Source organism: Neomonachus schauinslandi, chromosome 1 (assembly GCF_002201575.2).
Source record: "Neomonachus schauinslandi chromosome 1, ASM220157v2, whole genome shotgun sequence".
Lineage (NCBI taxonomy): Eukaryota > Metazoa > Chordata > Mammalia > Carnivora > Phocidae > Neomonachus > Neomonachus schauinslandi.
In genome coordinates, this window is record NC_058403.1 from 212,796,204 (window position 1) to 212,808,785 (window position 12,582).

Below are 12,582 nucleotides of genomic sequence, written 5' to 3' on the forward strand. Positions count from 1 at the left end.
GGGGTCGCGGTCAGTGAGGAAGGGGCTGGGGCCGGGGGTCGGTCCAGAGTTGGGGGTCACGGTCAATGAGGAAGGGGCTGTGGCCCGGGTTCCCCGGGCGTTGGGGGTCGCGGTTAATGAGGAAAGGGATGGGGCGGGGGGGAGCCCCCGGAGTTGCGGGTCGTGGTCAGTGAGGAAGGGGCTGGGGCCGGGTCTGGTCTAGAGCTGGGGGTCGCGGTCAGTGAGGAAGGGGCCAGGGCCGGGGATCCCGACTGGAGTTGGGGGTCGAAGTCAGTGAAGAAGGGGCTGGGGCTGTGGTTGAGGGTCGGGGCTCAAACTGGGGTGGAGGTCGGCAGGGGAAGGGTGGGGCTTGAGTTGGGGGTTGACGGGGAGAGGGGATTGTGCTTGAGTTGAAGGTGGAGGTAATTTGAGGAGGGGCTGGGAGTGGAGTTGAAAGTGGAGGTTAGCTGGGGAGGGGGCTGCATTGGGAGTCGGGGGTCGCAGGCAGGAGGGAGGAGACAGAGGAGTGCAGCCAGGGGTGGAGCTGGGGACCGAGGGAGGAGTGATTGAGGAGTCTCCCGGGAGGGCGAGCAGAGAAAAGGGGCACAGTGAGGGGAGGGCCAGGCCACTTTCAGCAGGGGTCTAAGGGCCCTGGGGGCCCAGTGATGGCAGGCTGTGAAACCTGGTGCTGGTGTCTTTGGGGGGAGGTCGACTAGACAGGAGGAAATGGGAGGTCTTGGTTAGAAGTCAGTTACAAGGATTGTGGAGGCCACTCGCCCCGTACTTTCGGAGGGCTAATCATTTGGTGTAGGAGGAGGGTAGGCAGAAACCCCTGGGTGACCGTGAGCTGGAGGAGAGATGGGAGTCCAATCTACTTTGGGAGGTCAGCTTCTAGGATGTAAGGTATAAGCAGAAAGGTTTCGTGGCGGTGACTGAATTTTTCAGGTATTTTTGGGCTCAGGAATGAGGAACCAAGGTGGGAGTTTTGGGGACGATGGTACTGAGGGATGTGGGTGGCACTTTGTTTTTCCTGGGGAGCGGGGGTTGCTAGGGGCTGGAAGGTGGGCGGGAGAAGACAGGCGTGATGAACAGCAGCTCAGAGGCTTCGATTGTTGCTAGGTGTCCGGGATGCAGCGACGCCAAGTTCACAAACTTGTTCAGTCGGATGCTGAGGTCTTGCGGAAATGGGCTCTGGATGGCGGGCCTGTGTCCCACCCTGGGCTCCAGCTGCTGGCGGGGCCGCGGGGCCTCTGGGAGTTTACTTTGCTTCTCCACGAAATGGGAATAAGAAAGCTGTAGCAGGCACCTCACAGGACTGCTGGGGGGTCAGATGAGGGAATGCACGCACCTAGCACGCCCCTGGCACATGGCGAGGGGACGTGAGACGTTGATAATAATGTTCTAAATTAAGGGTTTTTTTTGGGAGGGGGGAAGGTGGGTGGGTAGAATTACTGGGTTGTCACAGAGGGGAGGGGAGCACATGAGATCAGCCCTGGAGCTTTAAAAAAGAATCTCTGGGGGGGAAAAAAGTCCATATCATTAAAAGTGAGGGAAAAAAAACAAAAAAGGAAGAAGCGTCCGTGACCAGGAGATTCTGAAGGTTTGTCCAGAAACAGGCACATCTGCTTAAGAGAAGGTTGCATGGGTCATTCTGATTTAGGTGTACCCCCCAGGAGCCATTCCAATGTGTACCCCAAAGGGGACCACTGGACTGCAAGTATATGCTCTTTAAATATATGAACTCGACAACTGGAGCTCATATGATGGACCCGGGTCTCTCCGCTTGGCACCGCTGCCCTCAGGGTGGGTCACTGTGGGGTGCCAACCGTAAGTTGTGATGGCCAGAGCTGTCCGCAGACACTGTCCAGTGCCTCCTAGGTGCAGAGTCACCCCAGTGGAGACGCCCTGTTTTAGGCAAAACGAGGTTATTTTCCCCCTTTGAAGACCACATCTCACCTTTGATCCTTAGGAAATTCGGCCATTCAGATTTGGGGTTGCTTTGTAAGTCATCTAGTGCTCTCATTTTGAGAGGAAAAACGTGTTTAGAGGATTTTAGCAATGCTGGCTTCTTTCTCGGTTGGTCTTCTGTGTGGCTTCTGAACATGCATCACAGGGATCTCACCCACGGGATGAATTGCTAAGTCGCAAGCATTGGAAGATGCCGAAGTTTTGGATTTGTTTCTCTGTTTTTAACCTAGCACGTGCGGCTTGCAGAGATGCCGGGGTTCTGTGGGTGATTCTTGGTCTTACTTTGAAAGTATCCTGTGATTGATTTCATTGTTTTCTGCTCTTGTTCGGTGCTTCATAAAGCGTGGGGCCCTATGGTTTGAAGGGAAGGACGATGCAATATGAATTACCCAACACACAGACTCAGCTTCATGTTTCCTGAATGGACGCGTTATTTTTGTACACCATGTAGTAGAGTAAGAAGCTTCTTCTTCCGTTCAAGGTGTTGTTACAGATTTTCGCATTTGCATTTTTAAAGAACAGTCTTTAAAATGGCATTTACTGGGTCATTCCTATGCTTGAAGCCCTTTGTAGTTTCCTACAAAAAGGCCGTTGTGCGTGGCCTCCGTGACTCTGGAAGTTTCTGGAGCTTTCTAGAGAGGACGTTTACCAGGACAGTTGCACAATTGCTGGGTATCGATATAGAGTTACCTGCCCCCCACCGCCCTCCTTTGTGCCCCGCCCCCCCCACCTCCCCCCCACCCCGCAGTAGCGGCCGGCAGGTGACTGCCCGCCTGGATCTCTGTTCGGGGAAGGTTCTCTCGCGTCCGCCGCATGCCCGGCTCCTTTAAGGCTGGCCTCTGCACTCCAAGGAACCTCCCTCCACTTCCTGCTGTTCTTTTCCACAGTTCCGGACCTGGCTTTTCATTGCTTCTTTCTCATGCTACCCTTTGGCCTGGCCTCTTTCTCCTCAGGGTCTAGAGGAAAGGCATGGCATATGTTGCCCAGCACACCTTGGAGACCAGCTGGGGGGGCTGAAAAGGTGGAGTGACTTGTCCCCGGGGGCCGGGGGGGGAATGGCCTCTATCCTCCTCCTCGTCCGCCCTGCCAGCTGGCACGTGGCGGGGCTTCGGGCAGCTCTGAGACTCTTCCAGAAACGGCTATTGTTTTCCTTGAGAACTTTGCCAAGGGGAAGATCTTACTGCTTTTCATTTTTTCAATTGAGGTACAATTTCCATGTCATAAAACTCAGGCATTTTAAGGAGAGAGTTTAGTTTTGGGGGAAGTTTATGGAGCTGTGCAACCATCCCCATAAACCTTTAGAGCCTTTCATCACTCACATAAGATCCCTATAACCATTAACCATCACTCCCTGTCCCCCCCCCCCGGCCCCCATGAGCCCCCTTCCCGTCCGCGGATGAGCCTGTTCTGGACGTGTCACCCACATGGACTCACACCCCGCGTGGCCTTCCGTGTCTGGTTCCCTCCCTGAGCGTCGTGGGCTTGGGGTCGGTCCCTGGGGGCCGCGTGTCGGCACCTCGCTCCTGTTCATGGGTGAGTAATATTCCACCTGTGGACGGACACGCTTTGTTTCTCCCTTCACCTGACTGTGGACATCTGGGCTGCCCCCATGTTTTGGCAGTGAACAATCAAGCTGCTATTTAAGTGGCTTTTTCCTGACACTTGGTGGCCTGTTGAGCCAAAGCTTGGGGGTGGCCCAGGGTCAGCCCTCCGGGTTCTGCGTCTCTCTTTTCCACTTAAGTGCTTCTCGGTCTCCGGCGCCATGCATCCTAGCTGGTGGGTTGGCCTCGTGGCCCGCTCAGGTGGGCGGCTCCGCACGGCCAGAATCTGCTCTCTAAGGCCTAGATGTATCGTCATTTCCCTGCCACGTCTACCAACTCATCACCCACTTGGCAAGATCGAAATGCCTCATGCAGCCTTGGTGGCACCACGGACGTTGGCCCTACCTCACCTTTCCACAGTGACCTTCACTTTGCCTGCAGAAACCCGCCCCTGCTGCCCCTCCCTGCCACCCGCTCAGCACAGGCCCCCTTTCCGGGATGGTGCGGTTTGCTGTCCCCTTTGTCTGAAGCCTGCCTGCCTGCCTTCCTTCCTGCCTCTCCCCAACAAAGGCTGCTTGTGTGCCTATTTTAAGCATCAGAGCTGGTGCCAGGCGCCGGGAGTACCACGTGAATGAGATGCTTGTGTGCATGCGTGGGGAAGCGTGGAGACGGGGGACCCAGGGCCATTCTGTCCCCGACCTGGCTCTCTGAGTGGGGGTCCCTGGGATGGTGGATTCGGGCCCAGGCCTGTGTATCCCATGAGCTCCGCAGATGCTGCGAGAAAGGAAGCCTTGTGTGGGTGGAGAGGCGGGGGTCCTGTGTGTAGGACGGGCCAGAGACAAGCTTCGCACTGACAGGTTTGCCCGGAGACAGGCGGGGGTGCGCCCCCCTTGTGCGAGCCCCGAGGCAGGGCCGAATCTTCCACGTCATTTCACTCAGGGTCTCCCCCTCGGCACTGCTGACATTTGGGTCAGGTGCCTTCCCTATGGGGCCGTCCTGGGCACTGTTGGGGGCTGAGCAGCATCTGTGACCCCACCCCACCCCCTCAATGCCAGGAGCACCCCCCAGTCGTGACAAAGACAGGTGTCCCCAGACACTGCCCAGTGTCCCCTGGGGGCAGAATCACCCCTGGTTGGGAAACACTGGGCTGAACTATTTCTAATAAGATTTTATGAATCCATGGTTACATTAAAGTAAAAAGGTATGTTTGGTTTTTCTTTTCATAGACTGTTTTTTAGAACAGTTTTAGGTTCATAACAAAATTGAGCAGAGGGATTTCCCACATACCACCCTGTCCCCCCTGCCCAGGTTCCCACATTATCAGCGTCCCCATGAGAGTGGGACATTTGTTAGAGTCAGTGAACCTACACAGACACGTCATGATCACCCAGGGTCCATGGGTGACATTCAGACTCACCGCTGGTGTTGTACCGTGGGTTTGGGCAAATGGATAAAGTCCCGCATCCTCTATTATGGTATCGCACAGAGTAGTTTCACTGCCCTAAAAAGTCCTCTGTTCTCCACCGATTCATCCCCCACAACTCCACTATTTTGCCTTCATGGGCAAAGTGATAAGAATAGCTTAGTAACCTCGAGTGCCTTTTGGGAAAGATGTAACTCTGTAGGCTATGGAGTTTTCTATGAATTATTCTTCCATGTTCTCCACTCCAAGCAACTGTATTGTTGAATAGAAACAAGATTCGAACCTCTTATGTAATTGTAAACGTTCGACTGGCCACATTCAAAAAAGCAAAATAGGTGAAACTAATTTTAATGACACACTTTACATAACCCCTTATATCCAAATACTGACATTTCAACATGTCATCAACGTGAAGAAGGTATGAATGAGCTATTTTCCTTTCTTTTGTATGAAGTCTTCAAAATCTGGTATGTAGTTTGCACCTACAGATTTTGACGTCTCAGGATGAGCCCCATTTCAGGTGCTCAGGGCCACATACTGGACATCACAGGTGCAGGAAGTGACTAGGGGAAATTTTAGGAGGAACTAAGACCTCTAAAGGTATATGAGTGTAGCTGAGCATTTGGACATGTTGTGGGTGGTTTTTAGAGCTACTAAAGTATCTGCTGGTTGAGAATGTGGATTGAAAGTCTTAGAAAGTCAGTTCCAGAAGAGCCCCCTAGACTGTCTAGTCCAGGGGATGGCAAACCATGGTGCTCGGGCCAAATCCAGATCATCGTCTGTTTTTATGTGGCCCTTGGGCTGAGAATGGTTTTTACATTTGAAGTGGTTTCAAAAAAAAAAAAAAAATCAAAGGAAGCGTAATATATCATGACATAAGAAAATTATATAGAATTCAAGTTTCACTGTCCACCAATAAAGTTTTATTGTCACAGAGCCACTCGCATTCGTTGACATGTTGCCTACATTGGCCTTCAGGCTACAACACAGGAGACCGGTAGCTTGTCTCAAAGCCAAAAGTACCAGTTCTCTGGCCCCTACAGAAAAAGTGGGTCAACCTGCTAGTCTAATGGCGGGATTTACAGATGAGGAGACAGGCCTGGTTTCATGCGTTCGTGGCAGTGCTGGGACTTGAACTCGGGGTCTCATACTTCAGCTTTATCCGTTCGTTTTAGCTCCGGTCTCGGGAGAGCAAGTGATGCTTCGCTCCAGAGAGTAGTCTCTGATGTTGTCTTGCTGGGAGCTCCTACCCCCATAGCCTCCTGGTTGAGCAGAGGTTAATGATTTGGGGACAGACGCGTAGGATGATTTTTTTCCCCATAACAGCATGCCATACTTAGTGAGACTGATTATTTATTTTCTTTAGAGTCACGAGACGTAACAGCCAATCTTAGAAATAATGGCATCTTAGATTTGATGAACCATGGCTCCAAATAGATCCCATTTTAAAATGCCAGTTATGTTTATTATCACGTTACTTAAAGACGCACGAACATAAAACTGCACATAAATGTCTCATGCTCATGGCTTTTAGCTATAAACCGAGAAAGGATATCGAGTAAATAAAAATAAAACAGCCCACAATGAAGCAGTGGTCTTCCAAACACATAGTCAGATGGACAATTTTGACGTCAGCCAATGGGCGGTTTTTTTAGAATGATGTCCAGGAGTGACAGTTTGCCCGGAGCCAGGTTTGAAAACCCAGCCGGGTCACAGTGAATTTTGTCGTCTGGAGCCAAGGACGAGTCTCTGTTCCACACCCTCTGAACTTAGAAACGCCTCTGTCTTTAGGCTGAGCACTGACAAGCACTCATTCTTCAGGTAGGCTGAATTTTAAATATTTGAGGCCAGGGTGAGAAACGGAAGGTTTGTTTTGCTTTTTTTTTTTCCTTTTGTCTCTTGGCAGACTGCCGCTTTGGGAATGCATGGTTGTTTCAATTGGCAGCAAGAGGCCAATGGGAGGAAATGGGGCTGGGGGGCTTTGTGGGTGGGCCGGACATTCCTTGTTGTTTAAGGAACAGATTGGCGCCCCGTCCTTCTTCTCTCTCCCTCTGTCTCTGTGTCTCACTGAAGGGTTCCAGGGGCCCCTCAGCTCTGTGTAAAGGAGACAAAAGCAGGCCCACAGCGTTCACAAGCCTCAGACTCCTGTGTGTGGGTGTTTGGGGCTCAGGAGGACAGGGGACCTTGGTCCCAGCCTTGCCTCTGCGTCTCGTTCCCGCATTGGCCCAGTCCCCTCCCCTCGCAGCTTCCAGTGCCCTAGCTGAGAAGTGGGGCCTGGGGTAAGGTAAGTGTCCAAGGGGGCCTCTGAGAGAGATGGTGCGCTGAGTTCTGAGACTTGTTTTTTTCCTTCAATAGCATTTTGCCTCTGGGCTGATTTTAGGTGTAAGAAAAGTCTCGAAGGCAGTGTGGAGGGTCCCCAGGTTCCCCTTGTGACTGCTGTGCTACCAAACGCCCAGTATTGCCCCTGAGTTCGTGCTGCCCTCGGAAGTTAACCCGCGCGCGTTGCTATTAGCCAAAGCCACGCCTTGTCTGGATTTCACCACTTTTCCTCTAACGCCCTTCTCTGCCCCAGGACCCCACGTGGCGTTACGCCCTCTGGGCTGACAGCCTCTCTGACCTAACCGGACGCCCGGTTAGGAATTTTGCACAACGACCCCCAATCTGGGTTTGCCTGATGTTTCCTTGTGATCAGACCAGGGTTATGGGTTTGGGGGCAGGACACACAGTGCTGAGGACCCCTCTTGGCACATCACACCAGGGGTCCCTGACACCCACATGGCGTCACTGATGGTGTTGACCTTGGTCACCAGTCACAGGTCGTGTTTGCCCACCTGCCAGGTTCTCAGAGGCCTGGATGCATGTCCTTCCACCCTTCCTTCCTTGTGCTGGGGAACCCCGGGCCCGGGACCCCTCGCTCTCCCATGCTGGATTCCCCGTCCTCTGTCCTGTCAGCTCTGCGGTCCGTCTTCACGGCCTGGTGTAAACTCTCTCCTGGCTCCGCCATAGCCAGTGCCGGCTGAGCTGGAGATAATCTGGGGGAGTTGGGAAGTCATTGTCTCACATGCCGTGGCCATGGACACTGCAGGGTGCTGGGGAGAACCCTCTCCCTTCTGATTTGAGACACATGGGTCCCACCTGTCCCAGACCCATGCATCAGTGAGGGGCATGAATGGGTCCCACCGCCGGTGACTGAGACAAGCATAAGCCGGCTCTGAGCATTTGTCACAGCTCTGCGTAGGTGCTACGTTTTAATAAAAGGAGGGGGAGCTTTAGATCTAGGGGCAGAGTTGGGACCTGTGCTGCCCAAGGCTGGAAACCGCCTCACAGCGCCGGTGTTCCTACCTTCCCGACCAGCCCGCCTGCGGCCCAAAGGAACACCGTGAGTCTTCGTTCACATGTCGATGCGGCGTCTGGGGAAAGCCAAGGATTGCTGGAAAGCAGGCAGTTTTGTGGGGAGGTGTTCAGGTGTCCTTTGAAAGTGGAGCTGGGCAGCGGGGGGGGGGCACCCTGTAGGAAGGACGGGGTTCCCCCAGCCGCCCGTCCAGCCGCCCAGGGCAGGGAGCCGCCTGGCCTCTGCTCTGCCACCAACCGCGGGTACAGCCATCCTCTGCCATGCCCCCTGCCTCCAGGGGGAGGGGACCTGTCAGCTGTGGCCGTCAGCACAGATCGAGCATCTGTCACGCACCAGACATCGTCCCCATTTACTTCTCCCTCCGTCTCTGCTCAGTGCAGCTCCAGCGTCCCACCCCGCTCTCCGCACCCATCTCCACCCAAAGTACCTGTAACATCAAATTCACCATCTTAACTCTTTCTTTCTTTCTTTTTAAAAATATTTATTTATTTATTTTAGAGAGAGAGAAAGCACACAGGCGGGGGGCAGGGGGAGGGTCAGAGGGAGAGAAACTCAAGCTGACTCCCCCGGGAGCCCGACGCAGGGCTCAGTCTCACACCCCTGACATCACGACCTGAGCTGAAAGCAAGAGCCGGACACTTAACCGACTGAGCCAGCCAGGCGCCCCTTAACGTCTCTAAGTGCACAGCTCAGTGGCGTGAAGCACAACCACCCCCACCATCCGTCTCCAGAACTTTCCATCTCCCCAAACTGAGGCTCTGTTCCCATGAAGCATGAACTCCCCGTGCCCTCCCCCAGGCCCCCCGCCCCCACGAGCCTCCTTCCCCCTTCCTGTCCATGGATGAGCCTGTTCTGGACGTGTCACCCACGTGGACTCACACCCCGTGCGGCCTTTTGTGTCTGGTTCCCTCCCCGAGCGTCGTGGGCTCGGGGTCCGTCAACGTTCATATTTTCTGGCCGAACAGTATTCCATTGAATGAATACATCGCATTGTCTTTATCCCTGCATCCATTGCTGGGTACGTGGCTTGCTTCCGCCTTGTGGTTGTTGTGAATGTGATGCGGTGAACGTGTGTGTTGAGGCTTCTGTGTGGACAGATGCTTTCAGGGCTGGTGGATACGTGGGAGCGGCATCGTGGGGCCCATCACCTATTATTAAACTTATCGATCGTGCTTCTGTGCCTGGTGGGACTTTTGTCCATTTGCTGCTCCTTTGACGGCTCAGCCCTGGGGGCTCTGGAAGGATCTGAGTTCCTCTGGCTGATCCCATTCGTCGGCTCCCCGCCCCCATCCTCGTTTCTGCCTTGGGGCCTAGGTCGGCAGGGCCCTGCGCCAGCCCGCCGCCGGGGCAGCTTTCTCAGCGCGGCTGAGTTTTCTCCCTGGCGCCCCCGGGGTCTCGCCCCTGTTTCCCTGGCCTGGAATGCCCTCTGCGCTGGGCCCACTCGCACACTCCGCTTGCTCACCGTCAGCCTGCCCCTCGTGGGGCCGCCTCTCTGCCTCGCCCTGCTCTCACCTACCCGCCACGTCCACCGTTCTCCAGCGCCCGATGCTCTGAACCTGCTGGACTCCCAGCCACCTCTGTCTGCAGTCGCCAGGGGGCCTGGCCCAGTTTTCTTTACGTTGAGCTTCCATTTTTGTTGGTTGGTGTCTCGCTCACTCCCCCTTTCTCCCGCTCCAGGGCAAGGTGACTTGCTGGCCACTCTTGTCTCACTTCCCGTTGCGTGCAGTGATTCCCACCCAGGGCTGCGCTGACCCCAAGAGCAACTCCCTGAGGTGCCCGTCTGGGGTCCTGTCTTCAGAGGCGTACACTGAGGTTCAGGATGGGGGAGCGTGCCAGGAAGGACCCCAGCCCCGGGGGCTCCCCCGCTTCGTAGCTCCTCCTAATTGCACCGCCTGCATTTTGCATAGGATTTTTGTGTCTCGGGGATGGACTGCCGCACTTCTTCAAGCCGTGGGATTGAGAGTGAGAAGCTGGTTCCTGGGTACCTGGTTCCTAGTATTAAAAATAATGGGTCTCAGGGTGTCGGGCCAACTCAGTCGGTGAAGCATGCGACTCTTGATCTCAGGATCTTGAGTTCAAGCCCCACGTTGGGCAGGGAGTCTACCTCAAATAAAAATTTTTTAAAAATTAAAAAATTATTGGTCTCACGTGAAAAGATGCTCAGTGTCCTTTAGCTCTCGGGGAAATGCAAATCAAAACCATAGTGAGACAGCACGTCACCGCACCAGGACGGCCAGAATCCAACAAAGGGGCACTAGCAAGTATTGTCAAGGACAGGGGACCTCGGAGCCCCCCCAGGGCAGGGGGAGCGCAAGGGGGCGGCCGCTCTGGAAGGCGGTCAGGCGGTTCCTCAAAAAACGTAAAACGTGGGGTATCCCTCTGACCCAGCGGTCTCACTCCTGGGTGTCCCCCCAAGAGAAACAAGAACCCGTGTCCACGAAAAAAAAAACCTGCTCACCGTGTTCGCAGCAGCAGGATCCACAACAGCCTCCAAGTGGAAAGACCCCAAGTGTCCATCGACGGATAAAGGGACACACACAGCATGTCCACCACGCATGGGAGCGTCCCTCGGCCACCAGCAGGAGTGAGGCACCCACACGCGCGGCCCCGGGGACGGACCCCGAGCCCACGACGCTCAGGGAGGGGACCAGACACGGAAGGCCACAAGGGGTGTGCGTCCACGTGGCTGACACGTCCACGGACGGGAAGGGGGCTCGTGGGGGCCGGGGGCTAGGGAAGGGGGGAAGGGGGGTGACAAATGATGGGGACAGGGTTTCCTTTTGGGGAGATGGAATGTTCTGGAACTAGTTAGAGGTGATGGTTGCACAACTTCATGAATATACTAGATGCCATTGAAATGTATACTTTGGTTAACATTATAAATTTTCTATTTTGTGTACTCTGTCAGCCCCCCGCCCCCAAATACCTCTTGGTCTAAGTGGTCATATTTCAGAACACATGACCATTGCAGGGTAAGGGCAGTGGAGAATGGCTCTGTCTTCTTCCCAAGAGGCCCTCCCCTCCCTCCGCCTTAGGTCAAGCCCCGTGGAGCCGTGCTCGCAGGCACGTTCTCGTTTATGTCCCGTCCTTGTGAGTCTGGCATGAGGACGTGAATTCCTCTGCGTCTGGGGCTGCTGAGCAGTCACGCCCCTGACTTTGGTCTTGCCAGCCCTGGGCCTTCAGCAGCCGCGTGTGAGGCGTAGGTTGGGAGGCAGGAAGGTGCTCCCGGGTCTCTGGGAGGAACTGGGGAGTCAGGTTTGGATGTGGCACTGCTGAGGAAGAGGGACCTGGGGAGTAAGGTACGGAAGAGGTGAAGGGTTGGGAGTTACGGGCCTTTCTGGAACCTTCCGGAACGTGGAGGGCATTGTGGCGTAGTGAGGCTTCGGGGTTGGAATTGCTGCTCAGCCCGGGGTGACATTCTCCCTGTGTGATTTGAATCTCTCTCTGTTTCTGTTTCCCCGTGGGCACAAAGGAATAGGAGTCACCCCCCAGGATCGTCCGCAGGGTTGGGAGGGTGTGGTGGCCGCTGTTCTGTTCGCACTGTTATTACGAGTGTTTAATATTAACAGCCGCCGCCTCAGGCATCAGACCCGTTCCTGGCGGCGTGGGGGCAGAACCACAGTGGCTGGACTCGCTGGGGAGCCAGACGGACTGTCTTGGGAAGCCATCGGTCCCTGGTTGTTGAAGATGGCGTGGCAGGGGCTGGGCGGCCCTGGGCTGCAGGTGGGGGTGGGATTCCGTGGTGGTGGGTGTGGACCTGACACCAGAGGCCCCTCCGGGAGCTGAGGCTCCTAGCAGTGGGCCGCCACGAAACCGATGGGGTCGGAGGTGAAGTGCGGAGGGAGCTGCCTGCTGCCGTGGCCCCGCCAGGCTGGACCCCTGTCTGTGTTGCAGAAGGGGAAACAGGCACACGATCTCATCCCCCGTCCCAGGTCAGGGCCCTTGTGGGAGCAGAGTAAGGAGGTGGTCTCACTCCCCACCACAGGTGGGCCGAGCGTGGCCAGGTTGCCAGGAACCCCAACGGACAGCCCACCGGCTGGTAACCCTGCCATCCCTGGGTAGTTGCGTTCCGTGGCTTCTCCATTACGCTGTTCTGCCTCCGTGCCCGAGCCCAGCAGTGGATGCCGTGCGCCCTGAGACACGAGCGGCCGCAGCCACCCACCCCCTTTGCACTCAGAGCCGCACACAAGGGGTTGGACCCCAGGCACGCCGTTTTCCAAAGGGTGCTCACCCTACCAGAACAGCCACACAGAGGCCCCGGTGGTCGGATGCTGGTGGCCGAGGGTGAGGAATTTCTGGGTGGGACAGGAAGGCTCGTG

General features: G+C 55.4%; 1 protein-coding gene across 1 annotated transcript in view; it reads left to right on the forward strand.

The window, feature by feature from the left end:
* Window positions 1-12,582, forward strand: part of GNG7 (G protein subunit gamma 7) — a 119,455-nt gene that overhangs the window by 345 nt on the left and 106,528 nt on the right. The window lies entirely within an intron of this gene.